Here is a 12,287-nt window from a genome sequence, read left to right on the forward strand (position 1 = left end):
GTGCCCACTGGAGGCAGCATACACTTTAAACTAAACATAAAGCTGCAAATTGACTTAGTTTGCACAAAAATTGCCAAGAAATAGGAACAGTAAACAACGTTATTAAAGCACCATACAGTTACTAGTAAAAAGGTTGATTTAGTGTTTAGGTGATTTATAACCAATTATGACTTTGGTAAGTTCACGTGGGTCAAATACAGGAAAAATGTAATTATAGGAAACAACAAAGCTTTTTAACCTCGACACTGGAATAATTTACAGTGATCAAAAATATGAGCTAAACGCACAACAGGGCACTATGGACACAGGTGCAGCATTTTTCTCATCACACAAATTAACCATAAAATGAGGTAATTTCTCTTGTAAAAATACACCAGTTTATTTTCATATCTTCCATTCTCTGGTACATAAAGGTCGAAGAGCAGGTCAGTGTCTTTATTGTTTCTTCATAAATAAACGTCTCGGTAGCGCGCAGCGTTGAGAGCGGGAAAGTTAAGAGTTGTAATTATGTCTGTAATTAAAATGGTGTCCATAGCAACAGCACTTCGTCAATCTTATGCAATCAGGTCTCCAATTAGCATCAGTTAGCTTCAGAAACAGCACCACAGTGAAAAAGAGATGCACTTTTCACTGTACGTATTTATATTGTGGATCACAGTTTTGGATTTTACAGGTCTAAACTCGGACTAAACCAAGTCTAAACGTTCATGATCCTCCAGATTTCACACACTGAGCTACAGAGGCTGCACTAACACTGGTTAATGATTGGCTGCAGGTGCTGGGGTTTACAACAATTCAGAGAGAGGTCTTTTAGGTAACTTTAGACATTAAGAAAGACTCATGTGCAACTCATTCTTCTGATAATCATTTTATAACAACTCGTTTGTAATTAGTGAGAGCTATATTTGATTTGAATATGTTTACCTCATATCTGGGAACACAGATGGGTCATGTCTGTGAAATTTGAAATACAAATGCTACATACTGTACCTTTTTAAGTTTTTGAGGACCTCATGTTTGCATTGTACTTCTTTATTCGTCCACTCGGGGGTGCTTTCTTCCACTTGTGTCTGATATCTGAATAAAACAGGCAGTGGGTTTTGTTGGAAGGAGCAGGAGGCACAACTCAGTGACACAAAGAGACTCCTGGGAAAAAAATAATACCAGTACCCTAAAATAATACGTAAAAAAATATATATATATTAATGGCGGTTTACAATTTCTATAAGACGCTCTATGTGTTTTTCTGGTTGTGGTCTGCTATGGAGAGGTTATTGTTTTGTCTGGGAAAGAGTATTAATAAACGGCAATAAATGTATCTCAATGCAGGCAAGCAGGGGATGCCACCAGGCCAAGTTACTGGTCAGATCTGTGTAGAGGTGAGCCCGCTGATAATATGAATGCCTATGCAATGAGTGTTTTTCAAGATATTTTTTAAAGAGATAAAAAAAACAAAAAAAACACCTGTAACTGAATAAATGTTAGATAGATTTGCTTAATAAGATACATGTTGACAGGTCTGAAGGTCTTAAAATCTTACTGCAGCATTCAGCCATTTTGTTCCCGCTGTTTAAGGAGTGTATATTGATAATTACATTAAATATTTTTCTCTTTTCTGATTTCTGATTAGTAAAATGCACTATACAGACAAACATACCTTGATATCAGCCGTGTCTTTTGCAAGAATCTTATTAACCCAGTCCTCCTTTGTTATAATCTCTGACAATTAAACCTGACATGTCTTAAGGCGTTTGTGCAATATATTCCAATGCAATTATGAGATTAAACCATTTTCTCCAAAGGCAAATTATGACCACTTAGCTATCTGTGCCCCTTTGTATATTCTCAATAATGATCAACATGTCCTGAAACTGGCTCAAATAAAATCCACAAATTCATTCCTTCTCTTCTATGTAATCCAATATAATATAATATAATGTAATGGTCACATCTCAGTTTTAGCCCTGTGGACTCAGGTCTGTGTTTATTGGCTGCTATACCTTGTCATTGCTTATTGTAGAAAGGTTTGAATATTTAAAATGGCCGACACAATGATAACAACTGTCTCTTGTTTATACTTATCAGTGTATTTTGCCAGTTTTCAATATGTTTCCTTAAATAATCCAATGCATATCTGTAAAACCCCCACCCGTGGAGAAAATAATGAGCTAGTCAAGTCTGAGTAGCAGATTCACTCATTCATTCATCCACCATGTCATCCAGTGTAACATTTCAGTGTTTTCTGTTGTTTAAACTGTTGCCATGGTTTATTTACAACAATTATGTTTTTGTTTTTTCACATTAAAATCATTTTTTCAGCAATATGTCACTTTTTACCATTTAAATGATTTAGTTAAATTAACGTAAATATTTATCATCTTAAAAATCTAAATCATTTGGTTTGGATTCTCATAAAATCAAAAAAAAGTGGCATATTTTTCTTTTTTTTCTTTCTTTTTTTTTTGTAGTTTTATTTAGTTTTTTTCCTCTTTGGTGAGATCCTATATGCTCTCTTAAGGCATTATTACAAAATATTCCTAGACACAAAATTATCTATTGGCCCCAAACCCCAAACCTCAAATTATATAGCCTATATTTTATGGGACAATAATCTGGAATTAGCTCAAGTGAAAGCCGTGAATTCATTTTCTCATCCTGTCCAATGTAATCCAATATAATATAATGTTATAATCACATCTATATGTCTTACACAGTGACTTCCTTAAGGCTCTGACCTCTCTGTCTTTTGGCCTATGCAATGTGTGTGTGTGTGTAGCCCAGATTAAACTAAAGGTAAAATTATGTCCGCCTCCACCTCCTCCTCTTCTCCTCTTCCTCCCCCATCATTTCACATTTTTGTCCCTCCCCCCTCCTCCCATCCTCCAACCAACTCGCACAGCTTTGAACCTGAACCATGTGCCTTTTTAACAACCAAAATGAGAAGCAATCAAAACAGATTCAGGGAGAGAAAGTGTGGGGGAGGGGCTGCATCTATGGAGACTGTCACACAAAAGATATGCTATGTTCAAAAACGCAGCAATGTGTAGGAAATGATATAGTTGTGATTAAAAAGCAACACATTTGACAAATATCACAAGGCATGATGGGAGTAGCTGCAACCTTATGGATCATGGTGTAAATAAAAAAAATAAAAAAAAAGAAGAAGGCACTCATGGATTCAACAAAATAGGAGTGTATAGAGTGTATTGGAAGAGTATATGTGTATATATATATATATATATATATATATATATATATATATATATATATATATATATATATATATATATATATATATATATATATATATATATATATATATATATATATATGGGGGGGAATATTGTACAATAAATTAATTAATTAATTCCCATACAAAAAGAGTATTTATACATTCCAAAATCAACATGTTCACGCTATCAGTCGTGCACATTTTTTCTCATCAAAAATATGTCTGGAGCTGTCTTTTGAATAATTGCGATCATTTTAGAGGTCAAAATACACAAAGACAAAGTTATTGGCTATTGCATTTGCTAGCCTGAGCTGCCTCACTCCATCACGCATTGATTTCTGTGCTGTTTCTGTGCTCAGTTAAATTAACTTTACTTGTTTGAGGAAAAACCTGAAATGCCAAAAGGTAAGGTATTTAAAAGTAAACAAAAATGTGTAAAAGTGAACAGTATGTAATTTAATGAACACATTTTAACTACTACATTAAATTCAACTCTTTAATTTCAAAGTTAAATTTTAGCGGTGAAAACACCTGTAATTGAATAATAAATTTAATGCCACACTGTGGAACATTCTAGGCACATTTAAATAAAGTAGGAAGTATAGTGACAAATAAAGAGCTATCACTTTTCTGCTGGATGGACACTTGCTTGTCTCCATGGAGATCTGGGATGTTTGACAGTATGGCATTAAATGTATGCATCATGAGTTGTCAGGTGATTATAATGTCATGATAAACATTCATTTACATACTGAGTAGGGTCACCTCTCCACAGATCTGACCTGTAATTTGCCCTGATGGTATGACCCACTTGTCTTAATGGCGATACATTTAACCGTGGCACATTCCAGGCCAAGCGATAACCCTCCACTAGAAAAGTTACATACTGCAGCTTTAAGTACACGTTTCCCGTGTTACTTTTCTCTGCAGTGATTTCTAGCAGACATCCGTTTCTATAGCGCGACTTCGGCCTTGCCCTGACTCCTGATTATTATATACATCACCAGAATCACAGGTGTCACCATGGAAACGGAGGCAGTTTGAAGTGAAAGTTATAGAGTGACTCGAGACACACTCTGTGATAGTGGGCGAGTATTCATCTCATTATGGGGACTGAAATCTGTGTCACTACATGGAACGTTTTGTGGTACCACTTTATAATAACTTCACCTTTATTAGCGTGAAGTATGAAGAAAGATACATAAAGAACAAATAGTTTACTAAAAACAACTCCAGGCTCTCCAAATAATGGTATTCATCAGTGGTGCAAACAGTACTAAAAATTACAGTTATTTGGCTAATATTTTGTTGAAAAACTATTCAGAGTACTAGTTAACATGTTACTTTTAATGAATAAGTTTGAATTTTAGAAGCAAAACAATAAAAAATGTATAAAACTAGATTCAGTCATTAAAAACTGCATTCAGCACATTCTCTGAGCTCTGGACGGAGAATCAGAGCAGACAGTGCCAAGCTGTTATGTGTGTTTGTCTCTTATGTGTGTTTGTATCTTATGTGTGTTTGTGTCTTATGTGTGTTTGTATCTTATGTGTGTTTGTGTCTTATGTGTGTTTGTATCTTATGTGTGTTTGTGTCTTATGTGTGTTTGTGTCTTATGTGTGTTTGTATCTTATGTGTGTTTGTGTCTTATGTGTGTTTGTATCTTATGTGTGTTTGTGTCTTATGTGTGTTTGTGTCTTATGTGTGTTTGTATCTTATGTGTGTTTGTGTCTTATGTGTGTTTGTATCTTATGTGTGTTTGTGTCTTATGTGTGTTTGTGTCTTATGTGTGTTTGTATCTTATGTGTGTTTGTGTCTTATGTGTGTTTGTATCTTATGTGTGTTTGTGTCTTATGTGTGTTTGTATCTTATGTGTGTTTGTGTCTTATGTGTGTTTGTGTCTTATGTGTGTTTGTGTCTTATGTGTGTTTGTGTCTTATGTGTGTTTGTATCTTATGTGTGTTTGTGTCTTATGTGTGTTTGTATCTTATGTGTGTTTGTGTCTTATGTGTGTTTGTGTCTTATGTGTGTTTGTATCTTATGTGTGTTTGTGTCTTATGTGTGTTTGTATCTTATGTGTGTTTGTGTCTTATGTGTGTTTGTATCTTATGTGTGTTTGTGTCTTATGTGTGTTTGTATCTTATGTGTGTTTGTGTCTTATGTGTGTTTGTGTCTTATGTGTGTTTGTATCTTATGTGTGTTTGTGTCTTATGTGTGTTTGTGTCTTATGTGTGTTTGTATCTTATGTGTGTTTGTGTCTTATGTGTGTTTGTATCTTATGTGTGTTTGTGTCTTATGTGTGTTTGTCTCTGCTTCTTTCTGTAGACAGACAGGAACTACGACTTGCTGTCAGTAACTTGGTTTAAAATGTAACTAATTACACTTACCTGGCTACAAGTACAGGTTTAAGAAATACAATAAATATATATGTATGTTATATATACTTACTGCTAAAATCAGAGTATTTGTATTTAGTAATAATAATGTCATAAACCAACTCACTGTCTGAAACTTGCTTTGGTAAAATGTGAGTTTGTTTTTGAATTGGTAATTTTCAAAAGTTTGTGGATGACCTCGCAATGCCGGAAAACTCCTTTCCTCCTCTCTCCTTTTTTTCCCGCTCCCTCTCCTCTCTCTTTTTCTCTCCCTCACTCCCCCATGTCTCCGTCCTTTTCTCCCTGTCTCACTTGTCTCTCTGCCTCCTCCTCTCTTCCTCCTCTTTCCCTCTTTCTTCTCTCTATTTCTGCCTGTCTGAAAGCTTGATATATGTTTTAATAACCTCTCTCTCTCCGCTGCAGTAACTCTCCTCTTCCATTTGGAGCCTGTTCACTGTCTGCTCCCAAAAGTGCACTCCTGAATCAGACACAAGTCCAGTTTTGTTTTATTTATTTATTTTTCTTGCAAATCTGTTCAATATTGTGTTTGATTTGTAAAGTTACTATTTTAATGCTAAGGATGAGGACACAAGTGTGGATTAAATCAACTCTATTTTAATATTCTAACTGTACTCTAATTTTACAAATATTTGAACAGCAGAGAAATATTTGAACCACCTACATACTAAACCAAAGTACGCGTTATTTTTTTTACAATTCTACTTTTCAAAGTTTTCAGACACCATGTTTTACCCCTACTACTAAAGCATTTAACAGTCTCTTATTTGAGTTAAAAGTTTTGATTACTCTCTTATAAATGATAAAAAACTTTACGATGACAATATTAAATAATTTCAAATTGTTGTGGTCTAACTTTTGAAAATGATGTACTTTAGGCTATTTAATGTTTTGTTCTCCCCGTTACATTTACTTCAATTTATAAATCAAATCTTACAATTACTCTTACTTCGCAGTATTCAGCAGCTTCCCCAAATATTTTTTACTCAAATCATTTCTTGGACCATTATTCTTACCAGTGGTGGAAGAGGTACTCAATGTTGTTAAATTAAGTAAAAGTACAAATACAGGGGCAAAAAATACTCAAGTAAAAGTGAAAGTATCATGTGAAAAATAGTACTTGTTTAAGAATGTACTTAAAATAAAAGTATTTTTGCCCAGGTTTTAAGGTCTGATAAAGCTTCAAATGTAGTGAATTTAGATAAAGATTTGAACTGGATTTTGTTAAATAGAAACAATTAAATCAGTCATTTTTTCCAGCTGTTTTTATTTGTATATTTTTGTTTGCTCTAATTATGAACGTGTTAAAAATAAACCCTCAGACTTTTCATCAGGTCTCAAACAATTAAAAAAATACTTCTACTTTTTAGTCCAGTTCAAAAATGTAGTGCAGTAGAAAGTACGGATAGTAAAAAGTACCCACTTCAAAATGTACTTAAGTGAAGTACAGATACCTAAAATTTGTACATGAATACACAACTGCTTTGCTACTTTGACTTTGTTTTGTTCCAACACTGATACTTACTTCTTCTATACAAGAAACAGTTTGTCTATATTCCCACCTCTCTATGCAAATCTGAGCACATTATTTTCCTTTTAAAACTCTCTCTCCCTGTGGTCTGTTTTGTCATTTTCTTCCATTAGATCTGGGATCGGTTTATTTAGGCTCTGCTCTTATCTTCGTCGCTGGTACGCTCCACATTTGAGGCATTTGGGAGTTGTGCAGCCACCTGATAACAGCATGTGAATTTAAAATGGTGTGAGATGAAACACAGACAAACTCTCGGTGGGTTTGAGAAGAGGAGAGGTGGAGAGAGGTGGAGAGAGGAGGAGAGAGGAGGAGAGAGGAGGAGAGAGGAGGAGAGAGGAGGAGAGAGGTCGGGGAAATTACTACAGTTTGAGCTGATTTTAAACAAAGGAACAAAGACCTGACTAAATTAAAGACCCTGTACTGGATTTCCCCCCCATGTATTTGAGTAAAATGTACAGATGCCCCAGTACAGATTGTAAAAGCAGCTCTTGAGGTCAAAATAGGTCAGCTGCGTGCCGTCTGGATCTAATTGGAAAGCATTTTATTGATCAGGAAGTGCGTGTTACCATCACACAAAAGTCCACTCTCTGGCCTCGGTGGCTTGTGAAAAGCTCTTATAAACTCAATGCAGTGAATAATTAGGATGCTCTGAATGTAAATAGTGAGGAAAAACTCCACTGCACCACTGCAAACCATTTTAACAGTTTTTCACATTTTAAAGTCAGTAAAAATCAGCTACAGAGCTACTGTCTGCCATTTTGTAAGGACACATGATTATTTTGGGGTGTGGTCATTTTTAAAGCCGATGTTTTCACACAAATATTAAACTGCACTAACTTCTGCTTGTCTCCATGGAGATGTTGATTTGCCTGTAATGTTCCACATTATAGCTCCCATAAAGACAACTGACGATGACGCTATCAGGCCAAGTTACAGGTCAGATCTGTGGAGGGGTGACCCCACTCAAAGTAAGAATGCATAGTACTTAATACATAATACTACACAATACTTTTCAAAAGATGCAAGATTTAATATCATACAGTGGAACATTCTAGACAACCCAATATAATCTCCAAGCAGACCCCCCCACCAGAAAAGTGACATAGTGCACCTTTATATTTTTTATAAGGCAAATTTGATCTATTATTGCATTATTGCAGCGTCCGTAATGATGCATTCGCTATATCGGACTGTGAAGAAGGAGGTGAGTCGAAAGGCAAACCTCTCAATTTACCGGTCAATCTAAGTTCCTACCCTCACCTATGGTCATGAGCTTTGGATAATGAATGAAAGGACAAGATAGAAGCTGCCGAAATGGGTTTCCTGCGCAGGGTGGCTGGGCGCTCCCTTGGAGATAGGGTGAGGGGCTCGGTCACACTGGAGCAGCTCGGAGTAGAGTCCCTGCTTTTCCAAGTCAAAAGGAGCCAACTGAGGTGGCTCGGGCATTTGCTCAGCATGCCTCTTGGATGCCTCCCTAGGAAGGTGTTCCGGGCATGTCCCACCGGGAGGAGACCCTGGGGAAGACCCAGGACACATTGGAGGGACTATGTCTCTGGGCTGGCCTGGGAACGCCTCGGGGTCCCACTGGAGGAGCTGGAGGACGTGTCTGAGGTGAGGGAAGTCTGGGAGTCCCCACTTAATCTGCTGCCCCCATGAGCAAGCCTCGGATAAGTAGAAGAAATTGATGGCTGGATGAAAAAAAAAATCCTTTTACAGAATGTCATTTCTTTTTGCACATCTGGCACATTTCCTGGACAGAAGTGAACAAAGAGTGAGAGACTGGAGACGTCTTGAGATGAACAAGCTCCTCTCGCACATTCATATATTCTCCATAGAAACAGACACCAGGGAATATATCTTCTTATATGACCCATGTGAAGAGCTTTAGGATTTCACAAATAACATTTACATAGCTTAAAATAACTCTGAACATGAGAGAGGTTTTGATAGATTTTTACAGTGAGCAGGCCTATGAAATCTTGTTTCCTAGATAGGCCTACTTCATATTCTGAGTGATTGCAACCTTTGCGGTTTGCTACTTGAAACAATTCAAATGGCGATATAATAGTTAATTTGTTTAATGTCCAGGCCTGTATTTCTTTCTTTAGGCTTTAACACTGTGCAGCTTTAAATGGCACAGGGGTCGAGGCAAATTGCAGGAAGTCGGTCTGGTTGTCATGGGATACGGTTAAAGTCCAACTGAAACACACCTTAAAGCTATTTTAGACGGAGAGAGAAGAGAATGAGACACAGAAGAGAGGAAGAGAGAGGGCGGCGAATAAAAGAGGGAGAGGAGAGGGGGGGAGCAGAAAGGAGAGGAAAAGGAGAGCGAGGGAGAAAGAGAAAGAAAGAAACAAAGAGTGGGAGATGAATAGAGGGAGAAAAGGGAGAGAGGGAGGAGACAAAGAGGAGAGAAGAGACAGAAAGAAGAGAGACGAGAGTATAATGGAAAAGAGAGGAAGAGAAAGGGTGGAGAGAGGCGAAAAAAGAGAGAGAGAGAAGAGAGATTTAGAGAGAGAGAGAGGAAAAAAGACAGGCGCTATTCACAATGTGGTTGTATGTTTCAATATATAAGTCTATACCATATATTCACTCTTCCTCCTCTGTGCCGTGTATTCACTCTCCATCTTCTTTACCATATATTCATTCTTATCTTTGTTCATACTTTAATTAAGTTGTAAATATTATAAAGTGATACCTATTTTTGACACATACACACACACACACACACACACACAAAGTCACACACGTTTGATCAGTTCCATGCATTTCCTGTTTTATTTTTCCTCACTGGATTTATTTACAACATTTTTATTTTTTTTATTTTTTTACTATTTTATTTATATATACGACAGCACAAACAGTTTTATGGCTTTGACACAGGCTGCAGGTTTAAAGGTGCTCAACGGGACCAACGCCAAAAACTCCAAATCTCTAACTCTCAAGAAAGAAAATTTTAAAATGAATGACATCTATTCTCATTAACTTAAACCTAGAGCAAAAGTTCATATTTTTGACAAACTTTATTACCATTATTTATGTCTCAACAAGGTATTCCCAGGGTAAACGCTGAATAAACACAAATAAATCCAACTAGGGTGTCTAAAAATCTTGCTTGAATCATTTGGTTTTGAACAGTTTTATTAATCCAAACATAAAGGATCAAATTTTTGTGTAAAGATGCACTCTGTATTTTTCTGGCGGAGGGTACGACTCGCGCTGGAATGTTCCACAGTATGGCATTAACAGTATCCTCCAGAGACGAGTGATGCCACAGAATGCATGTTTTTATTCTCGAACAATAAAATCACACATAATATAAGAGATAGATGCATATCTTAAATGCCATAGTGTGGAACATTGCACACAAAGCAATAACATTTACAAGGAGACAAACAGGACCCCTCACCAGAAAAGTTACACAGTGGATCTTTAAGGAGACTCGAGCCATATCTGACCTTCACATGACCAATAGTCGTTTGATTCTGGATTTAATTTAAGTAGTTTTTCTGTCAGCGTCACCAAAAAAAAAAAAAAAAATCCCAGCATGCAACACAACATTGATGAAGCATTATTTCCTAGTACAATAAAAAAAAAAAAAACAGTAATATTTCAGGCCCAGTCATTGTCACGCTCTCATTTTAGTTCTGAAGAATACATCAAAAAAGGGGATATGTATTAGATTTGAGTGGTTTTATTTTAATGACATTATTTGATTAGACCTATACAAAAGGTTTTTTTTCACATATTCTTTCCTCACTCCCATTAGTTGCCAAAGTAACTAAAAGTAGAAAATGTAATTATTAAAACAAACATGTGAATTAATTTAAAAAAGTTGTTGTTTTTAGGGATCTATTTGGTAACAGTAAATAAAATACCATACACTTTACACTAAAGAATATATAGAACATATAAAGAGCATTTCAACTGTGTTCAAAATACAAGAAAAAGCCCGAGGTGAGTGAGAAACAGTCTGTGTCACTGCTGTTCGCTTTAAAGGCATCAAGTGTTTGTCTAATGGAAATAGTTGAACATATATATATATAAAAAAACAACACGCTGGAGTGAGCAACAGTGACAAAAATAACTTGGTAAATGGTAACTGATGAAGATAATCTAATCACGTCATATTTTTGCTCAAATAAGCAGGTCATGGTTTGTTGGAGCTTCTAGTATCTCATAATATGTCAAAAATATGAAAACATGAACTATCATAATTCTCTTAGAGTTTGATAACAATTTATATCTGATCACAAGTAAGATCTTTGCCTTTAAAACCATCTTCTTTTGAGAGTTCATACTTCACTGTGACTGGGTGAATCACTCACGTAGAGTCTGACAGAGAAGTGTCTGTGTTTTGACAAAGAGCTGTAATCAATAGAGAATATATCAACATGAGGATATCACCAAAACAAACGGGAATGAGACAAAGATCTGATTTTATCGCCATATCGTCCAGCCTTAGAAAGAACTGTAAAATGAAACACAAAGGTGCAGTAGATTTTAAGATTAAACCACAACTTCCTTCATTTTCAATTGACACTCCTTACAATATACTTTTTGCCAAACAACAATTTTGACATCATCAATAATGAAATTTAAAAACATGCCTGAAGTTAACATGCATGGAATCAAATGAACAATGTAGGGATCAAAACGTTTTTGGTCATTCCATCTATTTCCATTTTAGATACGTTTTTTTTTTCTAAAATCTTTAAAATTCATCCAACTTTTTACAATTTTCAAAACATTTATGGCACTTACAACACAGACACAAGCAGCACTTACAGAGACAAGGCGCACAAATAATTCACAAAATCAAAAATCATTTCACAAAATCACAAAAATAACATCAGCGAAAAGAGCAAACTGGTGTTAATCTCAAATGCATTTTTTAGTCATTTCACAGTGAAACATTTACAGAAAAAATATCAAAGTCACATTAAGTTTTAAGTGCAGTTTGTAAGGTGCGTTAAAGGGATTTTTACATGAAGTGATGATAAACTGTACAACTAAATGGTAATGAAGAAACACACGAACACAAAAAAGCCACAGTCTCGAGATGAACGGAGGACCTGAATGCATCGCGATACATTCACAGTAGCAAGTCTTCATCTGGAATAAGTGCAGC

The sequence above is a fragment of the Periophthalmus magnuspinnatus genome, chromosome 1 (genome assembly GCF_009829125.3).
Source record: "Periophthalmus magnuspinnatus isolate fPerMag1 chromosome 1, fPerMag1.2.pri, whole genome shotgun sequence".
NCBI lineage: Eukaryota > Metazoa > Chordata > Actinopteri > Gobiiformes > Gobiidae > Periophthalmus > Periophthalmus magnuspinnatus.